The 22,942-nt window shown below is 45.2% G+C and overlaps 1 long non-coding RNA gene across 1 annotated transcript in view; it reads right to left on the bottom strand.

Annotated features, from left to right (window-relative positions):
- LOC148539056 (uncharacterized) overlaps nt 1–21,895 on the bottom strand; it is a 78,545-nt gene extending 56,650 nt beyond the window's left edge. Inside the window, exon 1 of the long non-coding RNA XR_015871331.1 lies at nt 21,767–21,895. This is a non-coding gene — a long non-coding RNA (uncharacterized LOC148539056). The remainder of the gene's footprint in view (nt 1–21,766) is intronic.
- Between the last annotated feature and the right edge of the window lie 1,047 nt (nt 21,896–22,942).

The raw sequence follows: 22,942 nt of genomic DNA, 5'->3' as shown, positions 1-22,942 counted from the left end.
CACGCCTGCGTTCGGATCTCCACTCCCCCGTTTTCAAGCACCTTCCTCTGTTACCACCCACAAACGGTACATTCTGCCAATCAAATTAGCAGGCCCTCGCTGTTTTGTGAGCGCTCGATTTCCGACCGCAATGACTGGTTTGCGCATGCGCATTACGACCCATATGCATGCGCAGTTGTGCGAACATCGCTCAGAGCAAACGAGCGGCCGCTTACGAGCGGCTCTGAATCAGGCCCAGTGTACGCAGTTCGGTCGATGGTGCGTACGGTGCATGCGTATGCATCACAGTGTGCATGATTGAGTTAGCATTGCGATCATTCTGTGATCACTCACGCAGAAAGAAAGCCATCGCAGAGTGAGTGATGGGAGGTCAGCACTTGGGGGTGGTGTTTGGGGAGTGGTCGGAGAACGCAGACGTGCCTGTTTATTTGAACACTGTTGCATGGACGTGCAAACATTAGCCACTGCAACGGCATACGCAGCTTGTGTACTCACTGCATGCAACAAGGTTAGCAATTTCTGAGTAAGGTAAGGCCTGCTGTAATTCTGCGTGAGGGGCCGATATTACCGATGTACAGTATATGCAGGAATGCAAGCTATTATGGATGGGAGATAATGGTAGTGGACATCTCTATGCTGGCTGTGCGACGTCCTTGCAGCTGTATTCATTAGCATATTTTTGCAGCAGACTTTCGTGCGTATTCGCAGCTGCAATTGCAATAGCGATCAGTAGTGAAGCCGGCCCATAGTCCAGGTAACTCAGTGTCGATTACTATACAATTTGAAATCTCCTTTTTGTGAAGTGCTTGCTGGGGCACCCACTCCAAACCTTGGCAGAAGTCTGGGTGCCCTTGCTGACTTTCTACTGTGCCTCAGCCTCTCTGTACTGACTCCTGCAAAATACCGATGGGAAGACCACCTAATAGTGAGCTAAATTTACAACAGTGACTTGCTGCTAAATCTGTTCGAAAAACAAATTCTTTGCTATCCGCTATGTTACCTTTGCCCTGTACTGTGTTTCCTACCTCCAGGGTATAACAACATCATTACTGAGTATAAATAGATGCACAGGATGTGACCAGCAATCAGAGGTCAAGCACCAGGAGATGTTCGCGGAGGATGTCATACTGATCTATAACAATCCAATATGTACATTTACTTTGCATCTATTGTTGCTGAATTACAGTAATATTTATTTTTTTCTGGTGTAGACACTTATGCCCTAATTCAATCCAGGAACCAAAGTGAATAGACACCTTACCCAGAGTGAAGCATAGCTCATTAATAACAGCTGGCAAAGCACACTGGGAACTGTAGTTCCCATAGCATTCCCCCCATACACACATGACATTCTACCCACTCCTCCACATCCCTACATAACACCTGCCCTCACAGTGTTTCACACCTGTTTCTATTTCATTCCCATCCTCTATGTTAAGACTCAGGCAACCAATTAACGCCACTCATGTCACTAAAACCACAATCAGCTTTGTTACACAATTCTTCTTTCCCCCTTTTCCTGTTGGACCAGTTAGTTACAACCTTAATAATGTTCATTTCAATACTCACATTATAATCTCTTGCACCCCCTTGATCTTCATATCTGGAAGGGCCTTATTCCACTAATGGGGCATTTACATCTGCAAGTAATTGGCGCAATTCAGCGTTTTGCATAAGATTGTCTTAAATAGTCGGCAACGTATGGGGTTCAAGGATCGCAGATTGGTAAATCGGAATTGGTAAATCAGATTGTCCAACATGTAAGATTTCACTGACAAATCAGGGCTGTAGATTGCTAGTGTATGGTAGCGATCAGCAAGATTTGCAGACCGTCACTAGTAAAATGATGGGCCTTTTATGATTGGCAGATCCGTTCTTTAGTAAAAATGATCTGCAAACCACTGAAAAATGCAGAATCTATGAATCGTCTTTTTATGATTGCTGATGTATGGGCCCCATAAGCTAACTCATTCATCTTCTGTGGACCACGATAATAAATCCCTACCTGCCATCTAACACCACCACGCGGATCCCCTATGTCGAAGCTGGATAATTGGCTGAGACAAGATCAGTTTAAAATTGGATTGCAGCGATGCCATCTTGCGACTGGCCGCAAGACGCCATCTTGGAAATGAGATCGCAAGACGCCATTTTGGGAATGGCCGCCTAAGCTCCATTTTAGATAAACTCACACTTTAGTACATGTGGCGATAATACTATTAGCATCATGCGATTGCATCTTTCACCATTTCTCATACACACATTAATACGCACAATTGCGCTGTTAACTAGTCGCATATTAGCGAATGCATAAGACCCTGTATGAAAACGCTCAATATTAGCTCCATGCACACGCATCTGCCCCAAGTTAACTAGCGTCTTTACATCAAACCCCACATACTCACACTTTACATATTCACATACAAGGTGCCATAAGCTTTAAGGTATAATTTCGAGTATGCACATTTATTATCATTGCTAGGAAATAAAGGTTATTTCGTAACTAAGGTTTTATATGTGATAAGTAAGTCATGTTTGGTATTGTACTGATGCGTACTCTCTCAACAGTATTCTGGTAATATCGATGGAGAGATCGCAACATGCATTCTCAACTTATGGACCGCAGAGACTTCAAGCAATAAAATGTACATTATATGAACAACTGTTAGGATTTGTATGAGGCGGGAAACCAGAGACCACCAGTTGTTAGAGGCTGGATTGTGTCTATTTGAACCAACATGTTAAATGCCTTGTAACATATGCCCTCTCCTTTAGGACCAATGGTATTAGCAAAAAACTTCTCTATTGTGTTGTTTATTCCAGGGGGGGTATAAATATGTGTGCTCTGACCCTGGGTTCCTAGTCTTCGTGCTGAATGCTGATTAACGAGGGGTTTCTTGCTGATGCCTACATCTGGACCAGAGAGCGCTGTGTATGTATAATTGTATTTGGGTCTGTATAATCTCTTTGCGCTAAGATTATATGAGGATCATAGCGTGTAACTGCTGTACTTTTACTTGAATAATACTTTGTGCTTTGGAACCACAGGTTCTAGGTCTGAAGTCTTTATTTACTGTATGACTGCGTACACAAATTAGCGTCATCCTTAGAGGTTTATAGGCAGGATATTAAAAGGTATAAGCAGGGGTATATAGAGGTTCAAAGGCAGTATGGTTAGTTGGAGGCTCGTAGTGAAGTCACTTGCCCGCTCACTCGGCACCTACGGTTATCGATTTCTCACCAAAGGTTGGAGTGGCCACATACAGGGTTTACCTGCAATTGCTCGGTGCTGAGAGATCGCTACCCATTTTCGTGTGAGCCAGGGACGCTGACTAGAATCCAGGGACAAGAGAGGAAAAAGTTTGTTTTCCTTTGTTGATAGAACCTAACATTTAAAGGGGTGCCGCAGTATTGAACATGCGGCTGAGTCGCAGTTTTGCGCACAGTAAAGATGCACTTTTGTATACGCAGCTAAAGGTTGTCATACGGTTGTGTGGTAGTCACATTATTGTGTATGCGACTGGTCGCACAATAGCATATGCGTACTTCCGGTCGTGCTGCCCCGTGTTTAAACAAAGCCTTTGAGGTTTACATTCTTTTCAATTGTTGTCAATATCTGGGTTACGTGTATTTTTCTGCGCAGGAGAAAAGTGTGTAACAGTGAGTATTTGTTGGTAGGGGTAACTTGTTCCCTAAAGTTAGAGGTACCGTATGACCTTTAAGGGTTAAGTGCTAGCCGTTTGGTAAGCAGCTTACCGTTCTATACACAGTAGCAGGTGTACATGTTGTCTTTGTTGTAGAGAGGTGCGTGGAAGTAGCCAACTTAAACTTCCATAGGTGTGGAAGTTGCCTTGTTAAATCTTATCCGGGTGTGTGGAGTAGCCTTCTTCAAATCGTCACAGGTGTGTGGGCGCTGCCGTTTAAATCGTCCACAGGTAAGTGAAAGTATCTTGACTGTCTTTCACCAGTTTAAATCTTTATTGAAAAACATAGGAGTTGTCTCAGAATAGAAGCCATGCAAACAGTAGAGATGTTAGACAATGATGTGCTGCTAATGGAAGCGCCGTTTGGATCGGACCATCGTATTATGCATACTAAGTACGGTACTTATGCAATAAGGTCTTGTGATGTATGGTTTAAAATGACGATGAAGAGTGTTAGACCGTTTCCCAGAATTGGTTGTTTTGATAAAGATGTATTAGATAATGTCCAGGATCACATCAGTCTGATGCGCTCCCGAGAGAAAAAGGTCAAATATTATGAATGTTTAAAGTTGTGGCAGCATGAAGGGGATGCATGGCTTAAAAATGCGCAAGCATCGCAAACTAGCGTTGCGAGCGCATTGCCAGAGAATACATCCGCGACGCTGAATTGCAATGCGGGCGAGCCGCAAAATGGCGTGCACGTGCAGCAAGGTAGCGTTGCGGAAGGTATTGCCAGCAGTTCACGCGCAGCAACCCCAACTTATGTGGATGGAGGTGCAAGTACAGTTATCAAAAATACCCATAAAAATGTAACAAGCAATTTGTACCCTCTCTTAAGCAACTATAAAGAAAATGTTCATGATGTGGATGATGAGCCTATTGTAATGTCTGCCATTTCCCATGCTGTACAAATGATAGATGCTACGCCACGACAATCACGAGTGGTGCCGCCATCTCCATCGGTAACAGCAAGGGAAGTGCTAACACCCTCTGCACCCGTAGAGAAAGTTGTTAATACCATACATAGCAGCAACAGATTAAACCCCCAGCCAGGTAACAAGGTCAAAGGTAGCAGCGCTACCGGTCTGCATCCCATTCGGACAACAACTGTTCTGAATGGAAATGCAGATGCGAACGATGTAGTACCCACGAGGGAAGTGGTAATGCATTGTCCTTGGACAAGAGCAGAACTAAATTCCATCATAAATGATTTCCCAGATCCCAAAAAGGAACTAGCCAAATGTCAGAGATTTTTGAGGAATTTGGGTAGTTCTCATGAGCCAACTAATAAAGATTGGCGTGTGGTGTTAAGGGCCTGTCTACCACGCAATACCGACGTGACAAAATTTGTCACGGATTGTGTATTGGATGGTGACGTTCCCTTAGCAGACCAAGTAAACCAAGGTAACATTTCCCGCATTGTAACTCAATTGGGTATATATTTTCCGGTAGTAGTTAACTGGAACTAAATTTTCACCATAAAGCAAAAGGAGAGTGAATCTACAGAAGAGTATTGCGACCGGGCTCTGCAGGCTATCACCCAGTACACTGGGATAGAAGATATTAAAGATAGCACTCACCACAGGGGAATGATAGTCACGGTACTCATGGACGGTCTTAAGGAAAACTTAAAGACTCGGGTTCAGACCTCACAACCTAGCTGGAGGGGAGTCACAATAGATACACTAATAGAATCTGCCATAGAACATGATAAGAACATCTCAAAGGAGAGAGACCCAGAGCGAAAAACTAATGGTTGTCAGTATTCAAGCTCTGGAAGGAATGACGATAACATCACAGCCAACAGACACACTAGCATCTACACACACACCTACACCTGAACAGTTATATGCCCTCACTAATCCCACGCAACAGCAAACACAGCTCTATTCTACTAACCCTACACAACCACAGGTCCCACACTACTCACAAACTTCATATCCCCCACAATACCCTTATCCTCCATATCCCTACCCATATCCACCACCTATTCCCCCTGCTCAAAACTCACAACAACCCGTGTCTTCATCCGATCCACGAATATGTTTTAATTGTAACCAGCCAGGACATTTAAGTAGAACCTGCAGAGTAAAAAGGGTAGGACCCCCAAACCAGAGAGTACCTAGATATCCCCATAAGGGATACGCACAGAGACCAGCAAATATCCAGCAAGCACCAGCTCCAATTGTGGCCGTTAATGCTTTATTGGAGAATGGTAGCCAATGCTAGGGGTCAGGTCATACCTGTAGTCTACAGATAGTCAGGTTAACGGGAAGTACTAGGGAAGAACCGGTCATGATGGTTGATGTAGCCGGTACTGAATATCCTTTTCTTGTAGACACAGGCGCGACCAGGCCGTTGCATACCAGGCATTCTTTCCTTCTGGCTGCAGAGACTTGTTATGTAAGATGGGATGTGTTATATATTGCACCCCTGATGGTGTATTATTAGATATCCCTGAGAGAGTTGCGCACGAGGTGTGGAATATGTTGGACACTCCCCAAAGGATAATGTATCACTCTACCAGTTTAAATGAAAATCCATCCCAGGTAGATCAAATGTTGTCCCAAATTCCAGATTCCCTTTGGACTAAGGATGGACAGGACACTGGATTAATGGCAAACGTAAGCCCGTAATGGTACATTTGAAAAGCGGTAGGCAAGCTCCAAAAATTCCCCAGTACCCACTAAAATAGGAGGTAGAATTAGGGGTTTTTCCAATAATTGAACGATTATTGCAACAGGGAATTTTAGTTCGTACAGCTAGTGTAGCCAACAGTCCCATCTTTCCAGTGAAGAAGAGTGGCGGGAGGGGTTATAGGCTGGTACAGGACCTTAGAGGTGTTAATAAGGTAGTAGAGAGCCAATTCCCCGTAGTGCCAAATCCAGCTGTCATTCTTATGCAGATCCCTCCAAATGCAACCCATTTCACTGTCATTGACCTCTGTTCTGCTTTCTTCTCTGTGCCCCTACGCCCTGACTGTCAGTAACTATTTGCATTTACATACAGAGGTGTGCAATATACATGGACACGGTTTCCCCAAGGTTTCATAGACAGCCCCAGTATCTTTTCCCAGGCATTGCACAACTGTTTACAATCTTTTCAACCTGCAAATGGATCTGTTCTAATTCAATATGTAGATGATTTATTGCTGTGTTCTGATTCGTTTATGTCATGTTTGAATGATACTAAACTTTTGTTGCTTCATCTCTCGCATACAGGACACAAGGTGGCTAAGGACAAACTACAGCCTTGCCAATCCAGAGTAAAATATTTGGGACACTGCCTAACCCAGGGGTTAAGACATCTCACAAATGATAGAATCCAGGCCATACAGAACATGACACTGCCGCAGAAACAACAGCAAATTTGTACCTTCTTGGGAATGTGTGGATACTGTAGAATGTGGATCCCAGGTTTTTCTATTTTGGCCTTGCCTTTACAGGACTTAATTTCTTCCTCAAAGCCCGATCATGTCATACACACAGAAGAGTCAGAGCAGGCTTTCCTTAATCTTAAGGATAGTCTGACCAAAGCACCTGCATTGGGAATACCTGATTATGAAAAACCTTTTGATTTGTATTGTACGGAAGCTGATGGTTGTGCAGCAGGTGTCCTTACACAAAAACATGGTGATGCCAGTAGGCCCGTAGCATACTACAGTGCCCAATTGGACACTGTGGCGAGATCACTCCCCACCTGTTTGAGAAGTGTAGCAGCTACCGCTCTATTGGTGAGTAAAAGTGAGGATGTAGTATTGGGTCATGATATGATTGTCTATACTCCCCACGCTGTATCTGCTCTGCTGAACTCTGCTCATTCCAGACACGTCTCTTCGGCTAGGTTTACCAAATGGGAACTAGCTCAAAACGCACCTGCGAGCATCACTGTTAAACGTTGCAGCATGCTGAATCCAGCAACATATTTACCATATGTACAACATGATGTACAAAGGGTGGAAGGAGACGAGTTGCTGGCGGAGGGTGAGTTCAGCGGACATAATGATACACACGATTGTATGGAATATCTGAATCAGACTTTTACTGCTAGACCTGACATACACGACACACCTTTAGAGAATGTAGATGTGACTTTTTACACAGATGGGAGTTGTCATATACAAACAGACACAGGTGAATTATGTACAGGTTATGCTGTTGTAAATGACACAGACATCATAGAAGCCAAACCTCTTGGTCCTCCTCACTCAGCCCAGGTGGCAGAGTTAGTAGCACTAACTAGAGCGTGTGAACTGGCAGCAGGTAAATCAGACTCGAGGTACGCGTTCGGGGTGGTGCACGATTTCGGGGCTCTATGGCATCTGAGAAATTTTATGACAGCAGCAGGCACACCAGTTGCACATTCCCAACACATAAAACATCTTTTAGAAGCAATCCAACTGCCCAAAGCGGTGGCAGTAATCAAGTGTAAAGCCCATACATGTGAGGATGACCCGGTGTCACTGGGCAACAACAGAGCCGCTGAAGCTGCAAAATGGGCAGCAGGGTTAAAAATGTTTTCTCCCACTGAAAAAATTATGTCTTTCCAAACAATTGATATGCTGAAATTAATTGAGATGCAAAATTTGTGTTCAATCCAGGAAAAGTCCATTTGGAAGTCCAAGGGATGTGGGCAAGAGTCCTCAGGGCTCTGGAGGGACGAACAAGGTAAGCCAGTAGCCCCCAAGGCATATTACCCCAGCCTGGCTGAGGCAGCACACGGTCTGACTCATCTGGGAAAGCAAGGTATGTGCAAGTTGGTGAGAGCATACTGGTGCGCACCAGGTTTTTCTTCACAAGCAGAAAAAGATAGCAATGTCCTGTCTGACCTGCTTGAGGAATAACATAGGGAAAGCGATGCCTACCGAACCGTCCCACATTCCACCGACTGATGGACCTTTCCAGGTGATACAACTTGATTTCATCCAATTACCACCCTGCAGGAATCTTAAGTATGTATTAGTGTGCACTGATGTATTTTCTAATTGGGTTGAGGCCTACCCAGCGGCCACTAATACTGCTGTATTTACTACCAAGAAAATAGTTCAGGAATTTGTATCCCTAAAATCATTGAGAGTGACAGGGGTACTCATTTCACAGGTGATGTTTTTCAAAATATGTATAAGCTGATGGGTATTAATAGCCGACTTCACACCCCCTATGGACCGCAAGCCAGTGCCAAGGTAGAGAGGATGAACGGGACTATTAAAAATAAGTTAAGTAAAATCATGGCAGAGACTGGACTAGGTTGGCCAGAAGCATTACCGTTGGTCCTGCATAGTATAAGGACCACTCCCAGACCCCCTCTAAATCTGTCTCCCTTTGAAATACTGTTCGGTAGGCAACCTCATTTGATTATAAGTCCACAGGAAGACTTGAAAGGTAACAATGAGGTAACTGTAAAGTATCTTATATCAATGAGTAAGCAGTTAAAACAACAGCAGCAGAAACTGAAATTGTTGTCCAATGATATGCCTGAAACTAACTGTCATGATGTTGAACCAGGAGAATATGTTATGATCAGAAATTTTTTGCGTTCAGGTTGTTTGACTGATTGGTGGGAAGGTCCATACCAGGTGCCGCTGACAAGTACTACATCGTTGAAGGTGGCTGAGAGAGATACCTGGGTCCATTCCACTCACTGCAAAAAGGTCAATCAACCGGTGGAGAAACAAGTCGGAGACAAGGCTGATAGCGTGGACCTGTCACTCGCAAACTTGTTCAAGGGAGGATTAAAAAGGTTGTAGTGAGATACCTGAACTAAAAGAAATCTGCAGGTCTTGTTGTGGCAATGGACGGGCCTGCTGTGTTCATTTTCATGTTCTCTTTTAGAGTGTTCATCATCCTGCTTGGTTTGGGAATGTCCGGTTTCTGTGAAGGGGGACCGATTGTGGAGAGGGGAGTTGATGGCAGTGCTGATGGAGTGGAGTCAGAAGGAGTGCAATGCCAATCAGGGGAGTGTCTGACCAAACTTAGTACTGTTATTGTTAAAAGAGCTGTTATTCTGGATACTCGGGGACGGTGTGGAGGTTTATCGTCTGAAGATTCCTGTATTTGTGAGCTTTGTGGGTCCCTAGTTGATGAGAATTGTATCCAACGGTGCCAGCCTAAATATAACCCATACTGGGGTGGGTATCCTTTAGAGGATTATCATAGCATGGTAGGCAAAGTGTTAAATCAAACTGATTGCTGTGTGTGTTCACTTGTGCCACAGGGACAGCATAATGTAGGGTTGGTGCCATTTCCGCTGAATATCACGGAAATTTTAGAATTACAGAAAGGGAAAACCTTGGATGGAAAATTCCTCTCATCCAAACCACCTCATTTCAAACTCTATCAATTCCAAGTAGATAGATCACTTTTGTGTTTAAACATAACCAACCCCAATAAACCCGGGAGTTGAGAAGTGACAGGGAATGATCAGACGTTGACCTTCTCACAAAGAGCTGATAATGAGTCCATAAACCATGATCTGTTATGCTCAATTAAATCTAGTGGGAGACATTTTAGGTACCGGTATGTATTGAGTTCCACCATAGAATTTATTGGTAAGGTGCCAGATGGTTATTGTGCTAAAATAATACAGCCATAAACTTGCATATACCAGATGGAAGACCCAGAAATAGGATTGTTTGCAAGGGAAATGTGCTTAATGATAATGATGCATACCATTCCTTATGTTCTCCCTGATAATGTATATTTTATATGTGGAAGAAAAGCGTATAAGTGGCTCTCCCCGAGTTCCGAAGGTTTGTGTTACCTGGGAAGAGTAGTCCCAGAAGTTATGACCCTCACACATGTTGAAATGCTTGGTATACATAAAAACACACCGTCACCATTTCTTCACACACAATATGAACACAGAGGCAAACAAAATATGATACCTGGTGACGTGCACAAAGCCACTCAGTTAATTAGTGAGACAACTGGCTTTCAAGTTTTAGTCGCATTGGATCCCACCAGGATCGCTCAGGGTACATTAAACTTTAGATATATTCAGGAACTTGCTAAATTGATAGATAATATTACCGAGCTGTACGATGACACATTTATGTATACAGGGAGAGAATTGCAAGCGTACAAGAAAGAACTGGTGCAACACAGGCTAGTGTTAAATTATTTAACTGCTGTTACTGGAGGGTATTGCGTAACGTTGGCCACCCAATTTGGAGTAAAATGTTGCACCTATGTCACCAATGATACCAGCGACCCTAAGGAAGTGATAGACCGGAAGATGGATGAAATTCTGCAGCTAAAATGGGAATTTCGTAAGAACCATAATGCTTCAGTGGCTGAAGTATTGGAGAAGATAGAAGGATGGGTTTCATGGCTGAACCCAGTGAAATGGTTCTCAGGTCTAGGGGAATGGGTCCAGGAAGTGATCGCCAGCAATGGCAAATTCTTAATCCTTATACTGATTGTCATCTTAATAATTGGCATATATGTCCAGTGTGTTCCTATTGTGTTGAAGTGTGGAAAATGTAAAAATAGAGTAAAATGAAAGAACGAAATTATGATGGTGGTCAGTATGAATACCGAGGTAAATACAGAACTGCATTACAACCATGAACTAAGAAATACCATCATTTAATGTATTATATTTAAACATGCATAGACTGTATTATTGAAATGTTATTTTAAAACACCTCAGATAATGTAAAGTCTCAAATTTCCCCTTCAATACTGCCTTTATAGGACTGGTGTATCCCCACACCTTTCACATGATCTTCCAAGATCCGCGGTGTGCGTATAATAGTAGTTTTATGTCCCCACTCAGAGACACATTATTGATGGATTAAGAACCACCTTGTGCCATCCCATAATAACACTAAATAGTATATAAATGTAAGCCTAAATTATATTTTAAAATCAGATTGTGGTAGCATGTTGTTCGCTATCAAAGGGTGGACTGTCAAAGCTAAATAATTGGCTGAGACAAGATCAGTTTAAAATTGGATCACAGCGACGCCATCTTGCGACTGGCCGCAAGACGCCATCTTGGAAATGAGATCACAAGACGCCATTTTGGGAATAGCCGCCTAAGCGCCATTTTAGATAAACTCACACTTTAGTACATGTGGCGATAATACTATTAGCATCATGTGATTGCATCTTTCACCATTTCTCATACACACATTAATACGCACAATTGCGCTGTTAACTAGTCGCATATTAGCGAATGCATAAGACCCTGTATGAAAACGCTGAATATTAGCTCCATGCACACGCATCTGCCCCAAGTTAACTAGCGTCTTTACATCAAACCCCACATACTCACACATTAGATATTCACATACAAGGTTCCATAAGCTTTAAGGTATAAGATTTCGAGTATGCACATTTATTATCATTGCTAGGAAATAAAGGTTATTTCATAACTAAGGTTTTATACGTGATAAGTAAGCCATGTTTGGTATTGTACTGATGCATACTCTCTCAACAGTATTCCGGTAATATCGATGGAGAGATCGCAACATGCATTCTCAACTTATGGACCGCAGAGACTTCAAACAACAAAATGTACATTATATGAACAACTGTTAGGATTTGCATGAGGCGGGAAACCAGAGACCACTAGTTGTTAGAGGCTGGACTGTGTCTATTTGAACCAACCTGTTAAATGCCTTGTAACATATGCCCTCTCCTTTAGGACCAATGGTATTAGCAAAAAACTTCTCTATTGTGTTGTTTATTCCTGGGGGGTATAAATATGTGTGCTCTGACCCTGGGTTCCTAGTCTTCGTGCTGAATGCTGATAGACGGGGGTTTCTTGCTGATGCCTACATCTGGACCAGAGAGCGCTGCGTATGTATAACTGTACTTGGGTCTGTAATATAATCTCTTTGCGCTAAGATTATATGAGGATCATAGCGTGTAACTGCTGTACTTTTACTTGAATAATACTTTGTGCTTTGGAACCACAGGTTCTAGGTCTGGAGTCTTTATTTACTGTATGACTGCGTACGCAAATTAGCATGATCCTTAGAGGTTTATAGGCAGGATATTAGAAGGTATAGGTAGGGGTATATAGAGGTTCAAAGGCAGTATCGTTACCTACAAGCAGCACTGCACACTGTGTGCTCTGTTTCCTGTTAGAGAGTGGTGCTCCTTTATGTCACTTCATTCTGGGAAAGTGAAAAGCCTGAGCTTTTGTTGAGTAGTTGGGTAGCTACCAAGATACAGAAATGCTAAATACAGACTGCTGATTTGTAGGCTTATGCTCGGGATGCTCTTCCTTTGCAGTTTTATTTTTATGTCTTGTATTTAAACCAAATAAAAAACCTCTCTGCGTTCAGGCTGGAATCCCATTAAAACAAAAATGGTCTGCTTACCTTTCACTTTGCACACTGTTTAATTCTATTCTCCTTAGAAGTACTCTACAAACTGCCAAAGTACCAGTCGGGATGATGACGCTTAGAATGCCTGCGCCGGAAACCCGACACCTGTTAGAATCCCAGCGCCAGCATCCTGATGGTAAGTACTGCGATTAGGGAGAGTGTTAGGGTTAGGTACTAGGGGGAAGTATAGGGTTAGGCACTAAGAGGGAGTGTTAGGACTAGGGTGCAGGGAGGGGGAGGTTAGGTTTAGGCACTAGGGGGGAAGGTTAGGTTCAGGCACCAGGGAGGGAGGGTTAGGGTAGGTAGAGGGGGAGGGTTAGGATACTGACCAACAAGTGTCGGCATCCTAACCCTGACGGGATGCCAGCATCGGGATTCTGACCGCCGGGATCCCAAGTGCCGGCATCCTGTACCAAACCTGTGATAACATGACATCATGCCTAGGGAGTGGGGCCGCTGGCTCTAGGAAGTAGAGCAATTCCCGGAGTGTCCAAAGGACGCTCCGGGCGGCTCTGTAGCAGTGCTACTGGTTGTAGGGTACCATTCCGGACACTCTGCAAGCTACATGCAGGTGTAACAGGGTAGCAACGGTACTGCCCCAGGGCCCTGCACTCTGTGCAACAGCACCAGTCACACACCCCATGTTACCACCCTGGGCTCGACATATCGCTGTCCCCCTGGTGCTTGTTGACATTATTAATGTCAATGAGCCACAGTGATCCTGTTACCAGAAAGGAATGGCCGTCCTTTTAGCATTCACGTTCACAGCACAGCCCTCCACCGCTCCTTACCATCTTCCTGTCTGACTGACTCAGATTACACTGTCCTCATGCAGGGCCGAAACTAGGATTTTTGTCATCCAGGGCAAGACAGTAATTTGGCACCCCCCAAAAGTGTCTCTGCAGCAGTCTGTGTCCCCCCCCTCCTTCCCATATCTGGGCCTTCTTCTTGCTTCTCCTTAAAGCTGCAGCGCCGGCAAGCTCCAACATCACCTTCCTCAGCCAGCCCCTATCGCCTTCCTCAGTCAGCCCCGAGCACCTTCCCTAGCCAGCCCCTCACCACCGCAGCCAGCCGTAGCAAGGGCAGGGACAACGTATGGCGAAACTACCTTCAACATGACCTATGATGTCACGACGATATGTTGCCGATTGCCCGAGTCGCAATTGAGCCTGCAAGTGCCCAGTACAGTGTGCTTCTGCAGGCTCAGTCGTGGAGGAGTGGCATGGCTCTCTCTAAACAGTGGCACTGTGCCCCTAATGGGGTGGTTCCCCCGTTCGGCCGCATGGGTCAAATGGCCCTGGAGCCAGCTCTAATGGCAGTCCCTCATATCCGGCACCCAGGGCACATGTTAGAAAATACCTCCAGCTAAATACATTTTCTTATAGTGCCAGTCATATCAATATATCCACCCAAGAGATGATGCAAAGGTAAGATGGAGTTGCAGGAGGGCATCGTAAAATATCAGATTCATGTAACAAAGGTAGAAAACTTGCTGCTCATAATAAAAAGGCTATGTGCAAATGAGATTCTCAGGGGAAAAAAAGTGTTTCCAGCTTTTTTAATTTCATTTATATTTCATATAGAAAACGCCAGGCAAGGTCCGGGTGTGGAAAATGAGAAATACCTTATTATATATTATTGATGCTTCTAGAAATAAGAACAACTGATTCTATGCCGACCACTAAGGGTTACAGTTTATTTCTGCTTTGCCTGATTATTCTTGTAACATAATATCGACTTCAGTCTCAGCTTCATATTGTCTAAATAAGGCTCATTTTTCTGACACAGTAACTAAGCCTGTAGGTGTTTCTCACCCCGCACATGCTGACACTCTGTGAGAATGTTACAGTTTCCCGTGACATCTTTTAACGCCAAGTTAATTGGTGCCTGATCGGATGAACCGGACCATAAACCGTTTAGGGTAAAGATTAGTGAACTGATTATGTTTCTCTTATCCACAAAGCAGCAGAGTGGACTAACCTGTCCAGTCAGGGCAGATCTACAACTAATGTTACTAACTGACAAGATGTTTTCATTGCCCTTGACTGAAAAACAGTAAGCTACACTCCAGCTGAATGGCGCACCATAACAGTCTGTAGAAGGAGGCGAAAAAATTCCAGATGGTACACAAAGGAAAAGAAATGACAGTATATTCAGCTGTCTTTAGCATGTCTGTGTCTGTGAGGACCTCTGCACATGGGAAAGTGCTAATCTGTATTAGCTTCATCTTCAGATGTACATGTTATGGCATTTATATGAAATTTACATTCAATTCACAGAACTGGAGCAAAAAATGTGCCCTTTGTAATTTTAACACAGTGAGTCACATGTGCAATTCCCATGGCCCCCTCCATCCTGGAGGAAATTGCACCAGCACTTGCGCTGAAGAATCTGGCACTGTGATGACTGGCACCATATATCTGAAGAAAGTATAAGTAAAATGGCACCGGTGGCAGCAAGGTAGTAAAATAATTGCACACTGGCTATAATGTGACTGGAGGTGGCTTCCCATGGAAGCACTAACTGCCAGTCACACATAGGACAGGCAGCACCAGGTGGGGATGTCTCCTCCCCCCGGGACTGCCCGTCCGGGCTGCGATTAGCAGAGGGCGGCTTCCAGTGGAAGCTGCTGCTCTGCCTTTCGGACATCACTGCATGGCTTCTAGAGGCTGCAATCGATGCAGTTCCTAGAAGCGGGTTATACGAATGGGTGGCGCCACTGCCTCTCATACGCCGGCCCTGGCGCCTGCCAGATTCATTGCGCAGGTGCAGGGACCCAGCCACCAGAAGCAGCAGTAACACCCCTCAGGTAAGAGGGCAGGAGCCGCTGCTGCATATTAGTATATGCAAACAAGCATCTTTCACATTCAACTCTATATCACTCCCTATTTAATAATGTTTTGGTTGTAAGTAAAAGATTAACTCTACAAACTGTTCCAAAACTTTGAAATAGGCATCTAAATCAGCTGATTGGCAATAAGAAAAATTATTTTTGCCTAGAGACAATTATTCAAATGTGTCAGAAACTCTACTTTTCTAAACGGAAAGGAATCCAGTTTGTTTCCAAATGTAGAATTTCCCTTTGAGCCTAGGGAACAGAATTTCTAGATCGTTATGGACAATGCACGTCTGAATTCTGCCCAAGTATGACTCAAAGTAAGTCCCCAGAAGAGTTAATGGCTCTTGAAATACTCCAAAGCATTTTCTTTCTTCCACACACTCCTTAAGAAAGCAGTTGAAGCCTTATGGGCCTACAGAACAGCTAGCTATGAATAATTGCATCGTTATACTAATTTTCCACTGCTCAAATATCCCGGGTAATTGTCGGGTTTACCCAAGGTGTGGCTTGGTGTAAAAGGGTCGGCAAAAAATAACCCTGGTCAAGTGTTTCAATATTCCAACCCTGGGCCCGTCCAGGGTCAAACCCAGCAAAGACCTGGTTAACAATGCAGTGTAAAAGGTGCGACCTGGGTTACGATGACCCAGATCATGCCTCAAACCAGCAGATTGGCTGGCTTCAATAGTTCTTGGAGATATCATCATCTCCAAGCATCCATTGTTATGTCAGAAGACCTGGGTCACAGAAGACCTGGGTCCAGTGTAAACTGCTGGACCCGGGTCCAGCTGCCGGTGTGAAAGGGGAAAAACCTGGCTCCACCCATGCTCAGTGTTCTGGGTTGAAGCTGGGTTTTTGGTGGAAAAGGAATATTAGAGATCTGTAAGTGCATAACAGTGGTGCCCAGGGCTGCCACCAGAAAATGTGGGGCCCGGTACAGAGAAAATAGGCAGCCCCCCCCCCCAGGCACCCTCATCACATTACTGTCTTCCCTCCCCCTTAACTGTGATGCCCCCTCCTCTCCCCTTCAGTGTGACCCCCACCTCACCCCCTCAGTATGTGTCTGCCCCTCCCCCTCAGTGTTACCCTCCCCAGTGTGGCCCCCTCCTCACCACCTGGCCCGTCATACAGGGGCCGTTGAACTTGAGCTGGATTTCCCTGAGCGCTTGGCTGTCTCTGCTCCTGCAGATATGCACTGGCAACCAGGGAGAAACAAACAGAGTTGCTGCCGGCACTTCAGATTTATGGTGCTGGCCACAAGCCAATCCCAGCTCGCTGACCGGCAGCCAGTCAGGAGCGCCCATTCCTCATTGGCTGCTGGTTCGCGAGTTGTGATTGCTCGCAGCCAGTGCTGCGCCATACATCTGAAGTGGCGGCGGCAGCAATGTTTGTTTCTCCCCGGTTGCCAGTGCATATCTGCACCACTGTCACCCAGGTCCTCACTCTCTCCGGGCCCGGCAGTCCCCCACTGACGGCGGCCCAGCTGGTGCCATCATTTGAATATAGTTTATAAAGGGTTTAGGTCTTATTCTGACTTGGAAGTAAGGGCCTGATTCAGACCCGGTCCCAAGGCTGCGTTCACAGGCAGCCTGTCGATGTTTGCAATCTGCACATGCGTACAAGACGCAGTGCGCGTGAGCAAACCAGTCACTGCAATCGGGAATCGCAGCCAATACAAAGACGCTCCGCATCCATGAGTGACAGGACGTGCCATTTGTGGGTGGTGACAGGGGGTGGTTGATGGTAACGGGGGTGTGGTAGTGTGAACGCAGGTGTGTCTGTGCGTTGGGACGCCATTTCAGGGGCGTGCATAATTAAGACGCATCGTCAGCATACACGTCACATGGTTGAATTACACACAGCAGCACTCGCAGTGCTTGTGGTAGGCTATGGTCAGCCACAAGTGGTGCGTATGGGTCCGATGTTTCTCGATGTTACCAATTGTTTAATACACTTCCTGGAGATGACGTATGTTACTAAGGGAAAGTGGTTGTCTTGTGTCAGGCTGGTGGGCATCTAATTTCATGCCGCGATCGCACGGCAAAACATAGTGGGCGTGCTAATGTTTTGCTAGCAATCGTGGGATTTGCATACTTTGACTGCGGACGGCTGCGTGCGAATGCAGCCTAGCGACCGGGTCTGAATCAGGCCCTAAGTCCAAACATGGGCGGAACTCATGGATATCTGGAAACTGCGCATTGCATCGTAGAAAATAAATCACAGACTGCGCATGTGTAGTACCATGTATATCCAGATGAACGGAGGATGAAAGAGCGGGCAAACTGATCCGGCCGGATGGGAAAGACTTATTTTACTGCATTGCAATAATACAAAGGACAAAAACAGGTCTGATAATGTTACTCTAGTTCAAAAGTGTTGACTGTTCCATTCAATATATTTAACCCAAGTTGAGGTCAACAGAGTGACCTATTTTTTACTGACATGGTCAAACTGGTTAGAGATCCAGTCATGTTGTATTGGGGTAGAATTACCTGGTCCCCACCTGTATGGTCAGTTTAGGCGAAAATGTAGAAGTGTTAGTATTCAGAAGATTAAATGTGCAATTGAGCAGTCCAAGTATACGGATGTGTGTAAGAGGAAGTGGGCATCCTTATGGTAAGCTGTGATCGCAATGCGATTGCAAACATTTGCATTTCACCGCTGATATTATTTATTATTATTTTTTATTACCAGTTATTTATATAGCGCACACATATTCCGCAGCGCTTTGTATTAGCAACTGCGGTGCGTGCGTTCTAGCAGAATAGCGATCTTTGCTGAATCAGGCCCTATGTGCGCTCTGGTTAGAACCTTTAAGCATGGGCCCCTACCACTGCATTCCCTGTGGGCCCTTTATGTCCCAGTACGATACTGTGTCTGTTAGTTTTTTCTTTCTTCTTTACTTTAAGGGAAGATTAAATTGCTCCACTCAATCATAAAAAAAAGTAATCCAGAGTGGTTACAAAGTCCCTGCAATTGAGATAAGAGTTTATGGGGAATGATACTAAATTCAGATAACACAATTCTAAAATAATCTGAAAGATCTATCACAACAGCCGAGTCCTTGTGTAGTTTACCTTTGTTTACATAGGCTATCTACTGTACATGTATAACCTGCTGATCTTTTCATAAATAGCCCAGTGTGACTATTTGCAGACGATAAAGCCGTAATTATGTTAATCTTTATTGATGTCCCCAATGAGTTTAGCTGTGAGGTCAGAGCTAGTTTAGTGATTTATTAAAGGCGCAGTGAGTGATAAACCTGGGCATTCCTACTAGCAGCATTTTAACAAATCGCTGGAAATCCACAGGGCACACAGGTGCCAAGTTTAGAAGGGCAGAGCAGGGCCCACTTCTGAGTATGTTCCAGATTACATTGTGCATGCACTGGCCCCGGCACATGGAGAGGTGGGATAGGGGAGGGAAGTGGCAATCTAATGTAGGCTGATTACAGTAAAGGTGTGTTTTTAGGAACACAGGGCCTGATTCAGACCCGCTTGCGAGCGCACAGCTCTTGCAAGCGGGTCGATGGTCCCCCACTGTGCATGCTCCGGCGTGCACATGCGCGAGACCCGGCCAGAAACGGGCGCTTCATTGCTACAGGTCTCGCACCAAAACGGGGCAGCTGTCAATTGTGATTGACAGCTTGCCCCGTTTTGGAGGCGGGCAGGGGGGGTGGCTGGCCAAACGGAGGCATTCCCGAAGGAACGCCTGGCATTTGGGGGCGGCCCCACTGATATCACGAGTGATGTCAGTGGGTGAGCTTCCGGCTCTATTAGAGCCGAAAGCTCACTGGGGCTTGCGGGAACGAGAACCTACCACAAGGGTCTCGTCGCAAGCCCACAGCTTAGTGAGCGGCCAGGAGGCCGTCTTTAAAAAAAACATGGACACCCTGATTCAGAGCGAGCGCTCTCAAAGAGTATCCGGCTCTGAATCAGGCCCACAGTTCACGCCGATCTGATGAAACACGTGTATGCCTGTTAAGAGGCATATCTTTTGCACCTGCTATAGCACTCTTGCATGCCCCCCTAGGCCTGGAGGGCGCAATCATGTCCCAGGAGCAGGGTAGGGTGGAGTGGTGCTGTGATTGCATCATTTTGGCTTCACCCCTGCTGTAACCAAACCCCCAGAATGAGTGAACTTCGCAGGATACAGAAGACTGACCCAGTATTTTTGGAGTATGGGAGAGTAACCTGTCACCCCCCCACCCCAAAAAAATAATAATTCAGGACTCTGGGAGAGTTGGCATGCATGGTGTATTTGCAAGTGCACCAGGGGCGGATCTACCGGAAACAATATAGGGTGCCTGGCTCCGGGTGCCAGCTTTGTAAGGGCACCTACTTCATTGCACCTCTGTCCACACTTAGGGCTTTAGTAATGGCCCCAGGGGGCACAGTCATGGATGTCCACCATATGCCCACGGCACACGGGCTCTGCCTCCCCAGCCCATGCTTCCCTGCAGAGTGGATAAAATAAATAGAGTGCCGGGTGCCCGCTGCAATTGATAATTCACAAATGATGCGCTCGGCCTGACTGTGACTCATAGTCTGTCCCCAGCTTTCCTGGCCTGAGCGCCCTTCTCTTCTGGGCGGTGCTGACACAGGTCTGTGATACATCTCATACTCTGGAAGAGCAGCAGTCTGAGCCAGCGAGCAAGAGGAGCCTCGAGCTGGCCAGCCTGTGAGCAGCAAAGAGAAAAGACAGAAAGAAGAAGAGAGAGCAGGTAAGCATTTCCTATTTTCTTTTGAAAAAGTCTTGTCCAGGACGAAACGCATCAGAAAGTTGCATCCATGGTGGATTTGGGAGTTCCAGCTGCTACTGCTTCCATTGCACCTCATTGTAGCAGGAATTGTTATACCATCTTACCTGGCTTTCACTATCATTTGTGTGAAAAATGCAATTTTGACAAGTTTCTTTAATGTGAGTTTATTTGCGTTTAATAAATCTACAAAGTCCTAAAACAGTATTATGCTAGATATACAGTATCATGCCAGATATATACATGTTATCATGTGAGGTCATCTGCTGAGAAATTACATGATCCATACTTGGTGAAAGGACTTCAATCATTTTCAGATAAGCCCATTTTACTCGGTGCTGCAAAACTGATTTATTTAAAAAGAAATTGTCAATGGGGCATGCCCACGCCTCCCGCGATTAGGCCATGCCCCCCTGTTCCTGGGCCCGGCATATGGCCCTGCATATATATGCACAGTATATATATATATATATATATATATATTGTGACACAGTCAGATTAGGAGGTCCTGGGTAGGGGACTCCTTCCTTACACACACACACAGCAGCAGGGAAGCAGCACACCAGTCTGGATGCGAGTACAAGCTGGTCGGCGCCAGTCTTTATTGTGCAATGTCAGAAATAACATAAAGAAAACATAAACATAAATCCTAGCCCTGTCGGGGCACTAACTTCACAGGTGGTTCCCTCACTACCATAACCTGGCAGGGCCTAATGCCCTCACCAGCAACAAGGCACAGCACAGTACTCACGGATAGGTTTTCAAGTGTCTCTGAGCAAACGCCCTGTCTGCTCCCCCAGGTGAGACACTCAGCCCTCAACACACTAGGCTTATATTGGCCACTCTCAGGTGGAAACCTTAACAAGCCTGTTACCAGGCTGCGAGAACCAAAACCTGGAGTGGCCGTGGGTGGAGCCCTCCCTCTCCTCTCACCCACAACCCCCAGGTCCCAAACCGGCTTTTCAAAAAGCAGAGACTCAAGCCTGCTACACTGCAGACTTTCTCCTGGGGGTTTAGAACACATAAGACAGGAATCTGGGACAAATGTACCTGCCACAGACCACTTTACCAGTGATCCTATCACAATATATATATATACACCAAAGTGTAAAGTTGCACTTATGCCATACCTTTCTTTTCTCTCTACACTGTTTCTGCTTCACTGATTCTTCCTAGTTCCCAGAACTTGCAACAAGACAAGCCTGTATTATCCATATGATGAAGATTCTTGCTGAAAGGCACCAAAGCAAAACATTATGGGACAGATTATTGTTTGAGTGTGAAATCCCTGTAGTCCAGTGATAAGAGCAGACTGACATACTGTATATACACTGTACACATTCTATCTCAGAAGAGGCACCAGTCTGAGTCAGGCCCACAGACCCTAGGAATAGGCCTCCAGGGCTTTCTATCCATGCTATACTACATTTGATAAGAATGTAATCTATCAGTTCACTAGGAATTTTTTTTTTTCCTGTCAGCTTACTGGAAAAACTTTATGCATTATTCCTTGGTGATATCACTAGTACTTACAGCACTGGTACACTGCAATATCATGACTACTAGCTGAGCCAAAAGGTTTATTAATGTAAATTCTGAAGCTTTTCTATGAGCTTTCCATATTCCGTAATCACGCTGATCACATATTTTAATAGCTCCCATCTTTTATTATTACGTTAAAACCAAATAAGAATGATCCAGGGGAAAAATTGGCAGCAATGTAATGGAGCTGTGCGGCTCCTGCCTGGGTGTAATTGCCTTGTACTGCAGTTTTCACCCTACTGTTTAAATTCCTCTTGTATGTGAAATTGGCTGACTGTGCCCTGGGTTGCACAATGGTCTAAATGAACTTTATGATGCCAAATTACCACTTTACCTCAGTCTATGGTCATTTACAAACAGTGGCTGAGCAAAAAGAGAATATTATGATTTTCTTGGACTGTGGGGAAGTTAGCAGCTGTGATAGGATCATTACGTTAATGTTACAGTAGGTGCTACTCCTCCTGCATACTTATACGAGCTGCGTCAAAGTATGCAGCATGAGATAATCTGTGATACCATCGGCCGGCTTAGTGACCTATGGGGTCACTCAAGCCAGCCGATAGATATACTGTACTCTTCTCTACCCCCCAACGGCGGTGACAAGCTTCCGTTTTGGGAAACGGAGACCGTCGTCGCCCCCCCTCCGCACACAAATGGCAGCAGACTGTCGATCACTGACAGTCTTCTGCCGATCTGCATGCGATCACGTGGGACCCGTACTGCACATGCGCAGATTCCCGACCATTGGGAATCTGCGGTCAGCA

This window comes from Taudactylus pleione, unplaced genomic scaffold, assembly GCF_031769625.1.
Source record: "Taudactylus pleione unplaced genomic scaffold, aTauple2 ptg000032l, whole genome shotgun sequence".
NCBI classification, from domain to species: domain Eukaryota; kingdom Metazoa; phylum Chordata; class Amphibia; order Anura; family Myobatrachidae; genus Taudactylus; species Taudactylus pleione.
This window is presented reverse-complemented; position numbering and strand designations above follow the sequence as displayed.